The 10,495-nt window shown below is 45.5% G+C and overlaps 1 pseudogene; it reads right to left on the bottom strand.

The window, feature by feature from the left end:
- On the bottom strand, positions 1-331 carry LOC123832093 (annotated as a pseudogene).
- Between the last annotated feature and the right edge of the window lie 10,164 nt (positions 332-10,495).

Genomic DNA, 10,495 nt, shown 5'->3' with positions numbered 1-10,495 from the left:
TCATCCAGCTCTCAGTGAAGGGACAACTAGTACAACATCATCTCCCGGGAAAAAGAGCGCTGGAACATTCCATTTTGTTGACTTATATAGCTCTTCACATGTTTCTTCACCAATGTCTATAGCAGGCACAGTTTCTTCCACATCTCCCTATATCACATTTAAACGTTCACTATAAGCACGTACTTTACCTCAAAGCTGCCATTCCTCATTTTCACGTAAATTTGCTCACCAGGCTGAGCCTGAGGAGATCCAGGGGCTCTGCTGCCGTGTCAGTGGTTTGTTGCTGGTCCAGGTCTTCCCCATGTTTCGAACCCCTATTATTACCTCTCATCTGGGCTCCTGCAGAGCCTCCTAACCCATCTCACTGGTCCCTCCATCCTTCTCCAGGCTTATCAAGTCACTCCCCTTTGAAAACCTCTAATGACTTCCCCGTTGCCTGTGGGATAAAGAGCCAGCTCCTCGACTCCTTAAATGCCCTCCTTTGCCTTCCTTCCGTCAACATTTAGCATCAGGCTCCCCCCTCCTGAGTTCCCTCCAGCTTCCTTTCAACTCCTCAAGCACACACGTGCCCCCACCCCAACCCAGCCACCGGGCCTTTGCACCTTCTTTCTAGAGGGCTCTCCCGCCCCACTCGCTCCGCCCTTCAGTTCATCTTTCACTTTAGGCTCAAACATTACTTCTTTTGGGCAGCCTTCTCTGGCCCTTTGTCTAGATTAGCGCTGTTTGGTAGACATTTTCACAGAGCCCTGTTTCTTCCACGTATGATTGTGCATAGGTGTCTCTCTGGGCCCCCAGCCCTGCGTGGAAGGTGGTGGAGTCCAGGACTGTTCCATGTGGGCAGCAGGCTTCAGTAGCGTTGTGGGGGCTCTGGGCAGGGGCTTGGAGCAGCATAGGGGTGTATGTATCCTGGACACCTCCAGGTTTCCAAGGACTCCCGTATCCTGCCAACACCACCGAGGCCACAGTCAGGACAGACCAGCTGCTGGCAGTGGCCTGGCCTTTGGAGACATACAGGCTCGGTCTAAATTATGCCCATGGCCCTTAATACCTGTTCGGTCTTGAACAAGTCACTGCTCTCTCTAAGCCTCAGTTTCCTCTTCTGTAAAAGGGGGATCCTACCTACTGCAGCATTGTAAGAATGACATGAAATTGGGTTCGTAAAGAGCTTTACCAGAGCTTTTCTTCATAGGTTCTTGAAAATAGACGCTATTTGATGATTCTTAGAATTAGCATAATTAAACCTCTAATAGCACAGGCTTGGAGGACCATTTAAAAGCTAATCCCAATGGGCTCCATTTCCTGGTAATCCTCAACTAGTGTCTCGATGAGAGTCCGATTCATCATCCATCAACCTTTGGCACTTCCTTGCCCCCATCCAGCTTCCCGCCGCTCCCTCCCCAACCTCCTCTGTTGCCCTCCAGAAGCCTTCAGCCCCTTCACCGGTCCTTCCTCTAGCCCCTGCCTCACTGAGCACCCAGCGACTGTCTCCAGGGAAGTTGCCCTGCTCCCAACCGCAGAGTAAGGAGGAGGGGCAGAGCCTTCTGTGCTCTCAAAAGCCACTCCCAGATCATTATTCCTTCAGCCTCATGGAAAAATTCCTGCTCATTTAAGACTCATGCCATCTGGCTCTTGCAATTCATTCATTCAATCAAGATTTATCGAGTGCATTTCCCTCTCTTTCTCCACTTTACTTTCTTTCCGAAAGGATTTGGGTGACATAGAAACATGCAGTGCAAGGTGCGTGGTACACAGTAGGACTCTCTCCACATTTTTAAATGAATGAATACATTAAAAATATTACACAGATGTTCACCTCCCCCCAGGCCCCCTTTCAGGTGGGTTTCATCTAACATAAACAGAGAAGTAGCAGGTTCGCTCTTAGACCTGCACTGAGTTCTGAGTTGTTCAGCTGGGAGCTGGTCCACCATTTTAAACGTCCTCATTTCTGCAGGGGATCGCATCTCCCAATGCTGGCCACCCCCGGGAGTCTGCGGCGTAGATCCCTCAAGAAAACTTTGTTTTCTCCCCATGAACCCCAGAAAAAAGGCAGGTGTGGAGTGCGCCCTCTGCCCCTTCCCCACGGCACCTTTTTGTTCTCCCCAAGACCATCTTCTGAGGGTGGCCTGCCATGTGGGGTGCTTCCATGAAGAGTAAGTCAACTTACAAAGGAATTACAAGGTAGAAAGAGAAAATTATAGCTGGGTAATAACTAGAATTTCCACAGGGACTGAGGAGAAAAGTATCTCAAGAGTCAAATGCTGAATTCACTCTCCTATCCTCTACTATTTAGCTTCTCTCTGCACTGAGTCCTTCATCGACACCTCCTGGCAGCCCACTTTCAGAGAATTCTTTCTTTCCTCACCAGGATGGGGTGCGTCTGCCTGGGTCCCATTCAGCTCCCCAAGCCAAGATAACTCATGAGTCACGTCCACAGGGCTCATCAAGCTGACCAGCGATGTTTGCATTGGCATCTCCTCCCAAAGACTGCACTTGGGGGGAAGGGCCTTGGCGTCCTACTTCCCATCCTTCCAGGTGCTTTTCTCTTCTTCAAGAGGTTTCTCTCCCATATTCAATATCTGTAGTGTTTTTAAAAAACATCGAACCTGCTAAACAAATACACTCATACCCATCACTCAAAGACAGACATTCCTGCTTAGGTCTAGTACACTCTAAAGCCATATTGAGAAAGGAAATAATTCCTTAACTACCTCATAATTAGCAGTGATTCTTCCCTTTTCCCTGGGAATTCAGTAAATCCGATTACTGTGGCAAGGGTTAGAATGTCTGTTCCTTTCTTGATCCCCTTTGGGATGTGTTTGAATAAGAATATGGTCATAGTCCCTTTAATGACTTCTCAACGATTCTCACAGGAGAGGCTTTGATTACTTGACTTTAGGAAGCCTTGATTACATTCTAGCCAAGAGCTAATATCAATTTAGGGGGAGAGACAGGAGATGACCTATTCTCCCCATTAAGTAAACTTAAAGGTAAGTGTATGAAGAAACTGAGAAAAAAAAAGGAAAAACAAGAACAGTAATTAAGAGAGTGTGATGCTGGCGTAAGGGTGGACATACAAATCAATGGGGCAGAGCTGAGAGTCTAGAAATACAGCCTCACCTCTATGGTCAATTGATTTTTGACAAAGGTACCAAGGCAGTTCAGTGGGAAAGGGGAGTTGTTTCCAACAAATCGTTCTGGTGCAACTGGATACCTATATGCAAAAACGTTCATTTAGACTCTTACTCCATGCCGTGTTAAAAAATTAACTTAAAATGGGCCATAGGTGTAAACGAAAGAGTCAAAACAATACAATTCTGAGAAGATGACATAGGCATAAAACCTCACAACCTGAGTTAGCACAAGTTCTTAAATATGACACCAAAGTGCAAGTAATGTAAGAAAAAAACCTAGTAAATTGGGCCTTATAAAAATTAAAACTTTTTGAATTAAAAAAGAAAAAAACACCACTAAGAAAGTGAAAACAAGCCACAAAGGAGAAAATATCAGTAAATCTTATGCCTGATAAAAGGATTTGCATCCAGAATATATAAAGAACTTTTATAACTCAATAATAAGACAAATAATTCAATTTAAAAATGGGCAAAAGAATTGAACAGACACTTCACCAAAGGCACACAGGGATGGCCAACAGCACATGAAAAGATGCTCACCATTCGTCTGCGGGGAACTGCAAACGAGAACCACCGCACACTCACTAGAATGGCGATAGTGACAGAGACAGGTAGCAACGAGTGGCAATGAGGATGTGGGGACACTGGAGCCTCACACGTCGTTTGTGGGAATGCGAGGGGCGCAGCACTTGGGAAAACAGTTGGGCAGATTCTTAACATAAATTTACCATGTGACCCCGCAATTTCGCTCCTAGGTATCTGCCCAAGAGAAATGAAAACATACGTCTACAGGAGGACTTATATGTAAATGTTCATAGCAGCAGTATTCGTAACAGCCCAAAAGTAGAAACAACTCAAATGCTTATCAACTGGAGAATGAATAAGTAAAATGCAGTCTATCCATAGAGTAGAATACTATTTGTTAATAAAAAGGAATAAACTAGCAATAGCGTCTACAGATGAACGTCAAAAACACAAAAGACCACATATTGTGTGATTCCATTTATATGTAATGTCCGGGAAAAGCAAATCTACATCAGGCAGAAAGTGATTGGTGGCAGCCCATGGAGTGTGGACTGACTAGGAAGGAGCACAGGGATTCTTTCTGGGCTGATGGAAATGTTTTGTGATAACGTTGCACAATGTTGTGCATTTACTAGAAATCATTAAACAATCCACTAAAAAACAATAACAACAACAACAAATAACAAAGATCACAGGACAGGAAAGAGATACGTGCAACTGAAGGTGACACTGGTATCTAAGGGTATGCATGGTAGAGGTGGGCTCTAAACTTGGCTGAGCTTCCTGGTAGCCAAGGAAAAAAAGGAAACATCACTGAATATGGAACTCATACTGTCTTTAAGATTCAAAGCAAAATGAAACTAACTCATTGTTTAAGAGCGGCTTTGCTGTTTTCAGTCCTCAGACCTGAGAAAAATTTTTCCTAGTGAGAGGACAATATATAAATTAGTCAACATGCTGCTTACTCTACTACAATTTAATTTCCAGGGTTTTTTTTTAAAGTTTCATGTGTCCTTCATTGTCAGTGGTAGAATTAGGCTAGAGTTATGCTGCCCAATAGGTATATACAGTAAAATAATTAAAATTAATTAATTTTAAAAATGTCGTTTCTCAGTTACCCTAGCCACATTCCAAGAGCTCAGTAGCCATACAGGCTGACTGATGGCTGCCACATTGGACAGAGCGTCTGTAGAACATGGATTTCCGTCACTGCAGAAAGTTCTTTTGGGTAGTGCTGGGCTGGAGGGTAGTTTAGTAAAAACACATACAAGTTTGGAATTTGGAATGTTGGTGAAAGAATGATTCTGTCCCAGTGTTGTTGAGGTCAGAACTTTCAAAACTTCATGCATTTAGTACAAGGGCAGAATGATGGGTTGGAGACAGGAGCAGACATTTCATTAAAAAAAATAGGACATGATTTGACATAAATATGTTCTGGCTTTTTCTCACATTTGGACGTGGAGTGGTAGCATAAACTGAGACCCATCAGGGGCTCCATTTGGTTAGCTCAGCTCCTTAGCTAATGACTGGGCTTTTGTTTTTAAAGCACTCCTTGGCTGCCTTTCCTTCTGCTGATTGGTCTATTCCAGCAGGCAGGATTTTGATACACAAAACAGGAAAGGGCCAGAGCCAGCCTGGCAGGGCGGGGCCCGGAGACTGAGGGGAGGAAGGGGCGAGTGTGGGCCCTGCCCAGGGAGAGGGGCTGGAGAAGCATGGACCCGAGGGGATTCTGCTGTGTGGGGTCAGGCAGCCTCTCCCAGCTCTCCAAACACTTCCGGTCCAATGGGCGTCGGGGGATTTCATGGTGTGTAGAGACTGACTTCCAGACCCTCAGTGAGCGGTGGAAGCAGTGGCTCAAGGACAGCAGTCACGTGGGGACTAAAAGCTGGGTCTTGTCTGGGATGTTTTCCTTAGCAGGGGATACTCGGCTGCTCCTCGGATTAAGCGGTCCATCTCAAACTCCGGAGTACAAGCTCACTAGGACTGCCGAGCGTGCAGATGTCCAGCACAGAGAAATGAAGATTGATCAGACGTGAGCTGTAAAGAAATTTGGAATCCCACCTCAAAGTCAGGGAAAGCTGTGGAAAGCACTGTGAGATAGAAGCGACAACGGCGGTACAAGGTCCCCTCCTGCCTGTATCTGCTGCCCTAAAGCATGGGATATGCAAAGACCAGCGTGACAAAGGGGCATGTGGCCCTGTGACACCTAAGAGAGCAGACAACAGCTCTTTCTGCACAACATCTCACAGACCAGATGCCCGTGGTGTGGAAAGCCTGTCTTTCTGGTAGATATTCTACCGATCAGTGGTCCTCACCCCCATGCCCACCGCTTCTCATTTGAAGTGAAACCAGACAGAACTGTGCGCTGGCAGCGTGTACTGAAGTCCAAGGGGGCGGGCTCCAGCAGGAGGGAGGGAAAGGGCCTCTAGGACGCAAACTGGTGGAGCCGAAGGAGTGAGAGGGTTCCAGAGGGTTTTTTGTCCCCTTCCAAGGTCTAGAGGGTGCTCATTTTGGGTGCAGAGAGATCCTGTACCCAAAGGAAAGTCCCTTACTCCCTGAGGAGCACTCTCTCTGCTCCGGTTCAGCCACCCCTGAAAGCCGTTCTCTGCATGTTCTCCAAAACTCAAGCCAGAAGTCAACATTGATTTTGTACATTTTCCTGCGCTGTAGGTGTGTGTTTTTCTGGCTAATAGTACAGTTGTTTACGTAAACGGTGCTTCTCCCTCTCTCCCACGTTTAGCGTGCAGTGCTGCAGTGAAAACCACCTGGACTTACTGACCGAGGCGGAGTCAGCTGTGACCAGCCCCCACCCTCCGGTGGATGCGAGCCAGCGTGCCCACTGTGGAGCCTGGGAAGCCGCAGGGTGTCCTGAGCTGCTGATTCGGCCGCTCCGCCTGGCTTTGGCCTCTCTCGCCACTTCCCCTCGGAAGGTGTATTAGTCAGGATTTTCCCCATTGCACATGGCAGAGAAAGTGTGAAAGTCCAGGGTGTAGAAGAAAAAGTTTAAATACTCCGTTGTATTTTTAAATGTTTTCTGCTGTAATCAGTATTTGCTTTTCTTGCATAAGCCCTGCAAAGGAGAAAAAAATTAAAAATGCGTTTTCCAAATGCCAAGAAACTCTACATTCTTATACTGCCAGTTGATTTAAATAAAACAAGAGCACTGATGTCATAGTTATCAGGTTAAATATTAAATAGCAAGTTCAATTTCCTTTAACAAACTTACAATGAGTAAGTACAATTTTCTACAATAAACAAGCATCCCAGTCTCAAGGTTAAGGGTTATAAAACAATAAACCATTGTAGTTAGAGTAGAACATTATAGGAGAACTTCTTGCATACAAACCACTCAGCGTCATCATCACAAGATACAAAAGAACAAATATGAAATAAGATCTTAGCTGTCTGTGATTAACTCTCTCGTCCGTGTACCTTTCTTTTTTTAAAAATGTATTTTATTGATTATGCTATTACAGTTGTCCCAATTTTCCCCCTTCGCTCCCCTCAACCCAGTACCCCCAATTCCCTCCAACAATCTACCCTCCCCCTTAGTTCATGTGCATGAGTGATGGCACGTAAGTTCTTTGGCTTCTCCATTTCCTACACTGTCTTTAACACCCCCCTGCCTCTTCTGTACCTGCCAATTTGTACTTCTTAACCCCTGCACCTTTTCCCTTATCCTCCTCTTTCCCCCTCCCAAAATCATCCACATTGGCTCCGTAGCTATGACTCTGTTTCTGTTCTGCTTGTTTGCTCAGCTTATTTTTTCCATTTAATTATTGATAGTTGTGAATTTATGGCTATTTTAATGTTTTTAGTTTTGATTTTTTTCTTAAATAAGTCCCTTTAACATTTCATATAATAATGGCTTGGTGACAATGAAGTCTTTTTGCTTTACCTTGTCCAGGAAGAACTTTATTTGCCCTTCAATTCTAAATGATAGCTTTGCTGGGTAGAGTAATCTAGGTTGTAGGTCCTTGCTTTTCATCACTTTGAATATTTCTTGCCAGTCCCTTCTAGCCTGCAAAGTTTCTTTTGAGAAATCAGCTGACAGTCTTATGGGAACTCCCCTGTAGCTAACTAACTTCTTTTCTCTTGCTGCTTTTAAGATTCTCTCTTTCCTTTAACCATGGCATTTTATTATGATGTGTCTTGGTGTGGTCCTCTTTGAGTCCATCTTATTTGGGATGTTTTGTGCTTCCTGGACTTGTATGTCTATTTCCTTCAACAAATTAAGGAAGTTTTCTTTAATCATCTTTTCAAATAAGTTTTCAATTTCTTGTTCTTTCTCTTCTTCCAGCACCCCTGTGATTTGAGTGTTGGTACATTTGAAGTTGTCCCAGAGGCTTCTTAGACTGTCCTCATTTTTTTGGATTCTTTTTTGTTCTTGCTGTTCTGATTGATTTTTTTTCTTCCGTGTTCCAAATTAGATTTGATTCTTGGCTTTATCCCCTCCACTGTTGATTCCCTGTAAATTTTTCTTCATTTTACCTAGTGTAACTTTCATTTCTGCCTGGGTCTTTTTTATATTATTGAAGTGCCTAGTGAATTCCTTGACTATCCTAATGATGAGTGTTTTGAACTTTGCATCTAATAGATTGTTTATCCCCATTTTGCTTAGCTCTTTTTCTGGAGTTCTGTTCTGTTCTTCCGTTTGGACCATTATCTCCTCATTTTGGCAGACTCTCTGTGTTTGTTTCTATGTATTAGGTAGGGCTGCTTTGACTCCTTGTCTTAGTAGTGTGAGCTATTATAAAAAAGTTCACCCATAAGTTGGATGGGGTGGAGCCTTAGGTAATCACCAGAGCAGGGCAACCTGTGTGAATCAGGTTGATGGAATCTCACTTATGGTGCAACGGCTCTCTGGCTCTGTGTGGGGGAGGGCTCAGAAAGGGGACAATGGCCACTGCCTGGCCTCTAGAGTTTTATCTGGAAGCAAGCTATTTCCTGGTACTCACCCTGATGCCTGACACTTCAGTTCCTCTCTGTATGACACTAGTGCCCTTCAAGCTCCTGCTGTAGTCTTGGAACCCAAAGGGAGTGGGTCTGCATAAGTCCTAAATCCGTTGTGGGCCCTTTAAGAGGAGATGGCTGAGAATCTCACAGTTTCTTCTGCTACCCCAGCCCCCACTGGTTTTTACAGCCAGAAGTTGTAGGGACTTATCTTCCTGGTACTGGAGCCCTGGGCTGGGTGGTCTGGTGTGGGGTTGGGATCCCTCACTTCAGAGATATCCCTCCCAATTTTTATCCACCACACGTGGGTGTGGGACTGCCTGTTCCACGTCTCTGTGCCTCTGCCCCTCCTGCCCATCTGAATGAATGTGACTTCTTTAATTCTTTGGCTTTCGGACTTCCATACAGTGTGATTTTCTGATGATTCTGGGTGTTAGTCACTTTGCAGTTTAGTTGTGATTTTTGCTGTGATTGTGTGAGGAGGTGAGCCGTGTTTACCCACACCTCCACCTTGACCGGACTCTTCCTTGTACCTTTCAACTTACTCCTAATCTTTGCCACACAGAAAATTATATCTAGCTCACTGCTTTCCCATCTCAAATGCCTTCATCCCAATAATTTCTTGTTCTCTCAAGCTTCCTTCCTTACTGGTATTGAAGCCTCTGGTTTCGACTACAATTCTAAACACTGATGGAATAAGAGATTGGGGGTTTATAATATTTTATTTCCTGGAAAATGGCTGGGTCCAGGGGCTCAAATCGTGGTCAAAGTTATCTCTCTCTTTGTCTCTCTCTCCATCTTTCATTGATCACGACTTAGTCTCTGGCCCAGTAGGCTTATTGGCTTCATTCTCTTGTATTGTAGAGTCTTTCCTCTGTATGGCCCGTGAAATGGCCACTGGAGCCCCAGCTTGCACTCCTGGAGAATGAGACAGCATTCCCTTGGCAATTGTGACAGAAAACTCCCAGGGAAGAGTCAGGTTGGCCGAGCTTGGTCCTGTGCCCATCCTTGAACTAATCACCATGGCTATAACGATGGAATGACCTGAAAGCCTGTTTCACATACCCACCTTTGGGCTCTGGGGGGGTGGGGGCTGAGTGGAGATCAGTGCCACCAAAACCGCAGGGGATGAGGGAGAGTTCTTTCCCCAGAGGAAAGGATGTCAGACACACAACTTCGGTCTAAGACAGAAGGGTAGAAGGTAGTGCTATATTAGGTTAATGGAGATAATAAAATTTGCTCACCAAGGTTGGTCCATCTGACAGTGAGGCCCAATACTCCATCAACAGACTAGAGTTTTGGATGCTGACGTGGATTGTCAAGAACGCATTTAAGGAACGTGAGTGTGGAGCACACTTCCAGGCGTGCGCTGCTGCCTGCCTCACCTCCCAGCCCTGAACTGGGTGGGTATCAGGAGACGTGCTGGGTGGAAGCTCCAGTGGCCTGTAGCTCCAACACTATTATCATCAGCACTGAAGGTGCAGCTGCTGTGTTGAGAAGGTCACATCCTCAGGTCACTGAGACCATTTTTAACGAGGGAGTGCAGGCCATTTGGAACAGCAAATCGGTCTGGAAAAGAGGCTTGGCTGACAGCCTGGGGCAACCCTCAGAAGCTGTACTTACAACCTTGAATTACATAACCCAGATCTGCCTCCCTGCCCCAGATGGAGGTGGGGAGTCAGTAAAGAGCTACTAGGAAGTCAGCAGTGGTTTCTAGTGAAGGGGAAGAAGTGAGTCCTGTTGCCAGGGAGAGTACAGAGCTCCTCTTACGGCCTGCACATCCCACTCTGTGAAGGACAGAGGCTGCCCTGATGGTTGGGCATTGCACAGGATGCTGTGTGCCTCATAAATGGACGGTGAGAGCAGTTGGCACTGTTTCAAAAAGG

The sequence above is a fragment of the Phyllostomus hastatus genome, unplaced genomic scaffold (assembly GCF_019186645.2).
Source record: "Phyllostomus hastatus isolate PE091 unplaced genomic scaffold, TTU_PhHast_1.1 phas_scaffold_182, whole genome shotgun sequence".
NCBI classification, from domain to species: Eukaryota; Metazoa; Chordata; class Mammalia; order Chiroptera; family Phyllostomidae; genus Phyllostomus; species Phyllostomus hastatus.
This window is presented reverse-complemented; position numbering and strand designations above follow the sequence as displayed.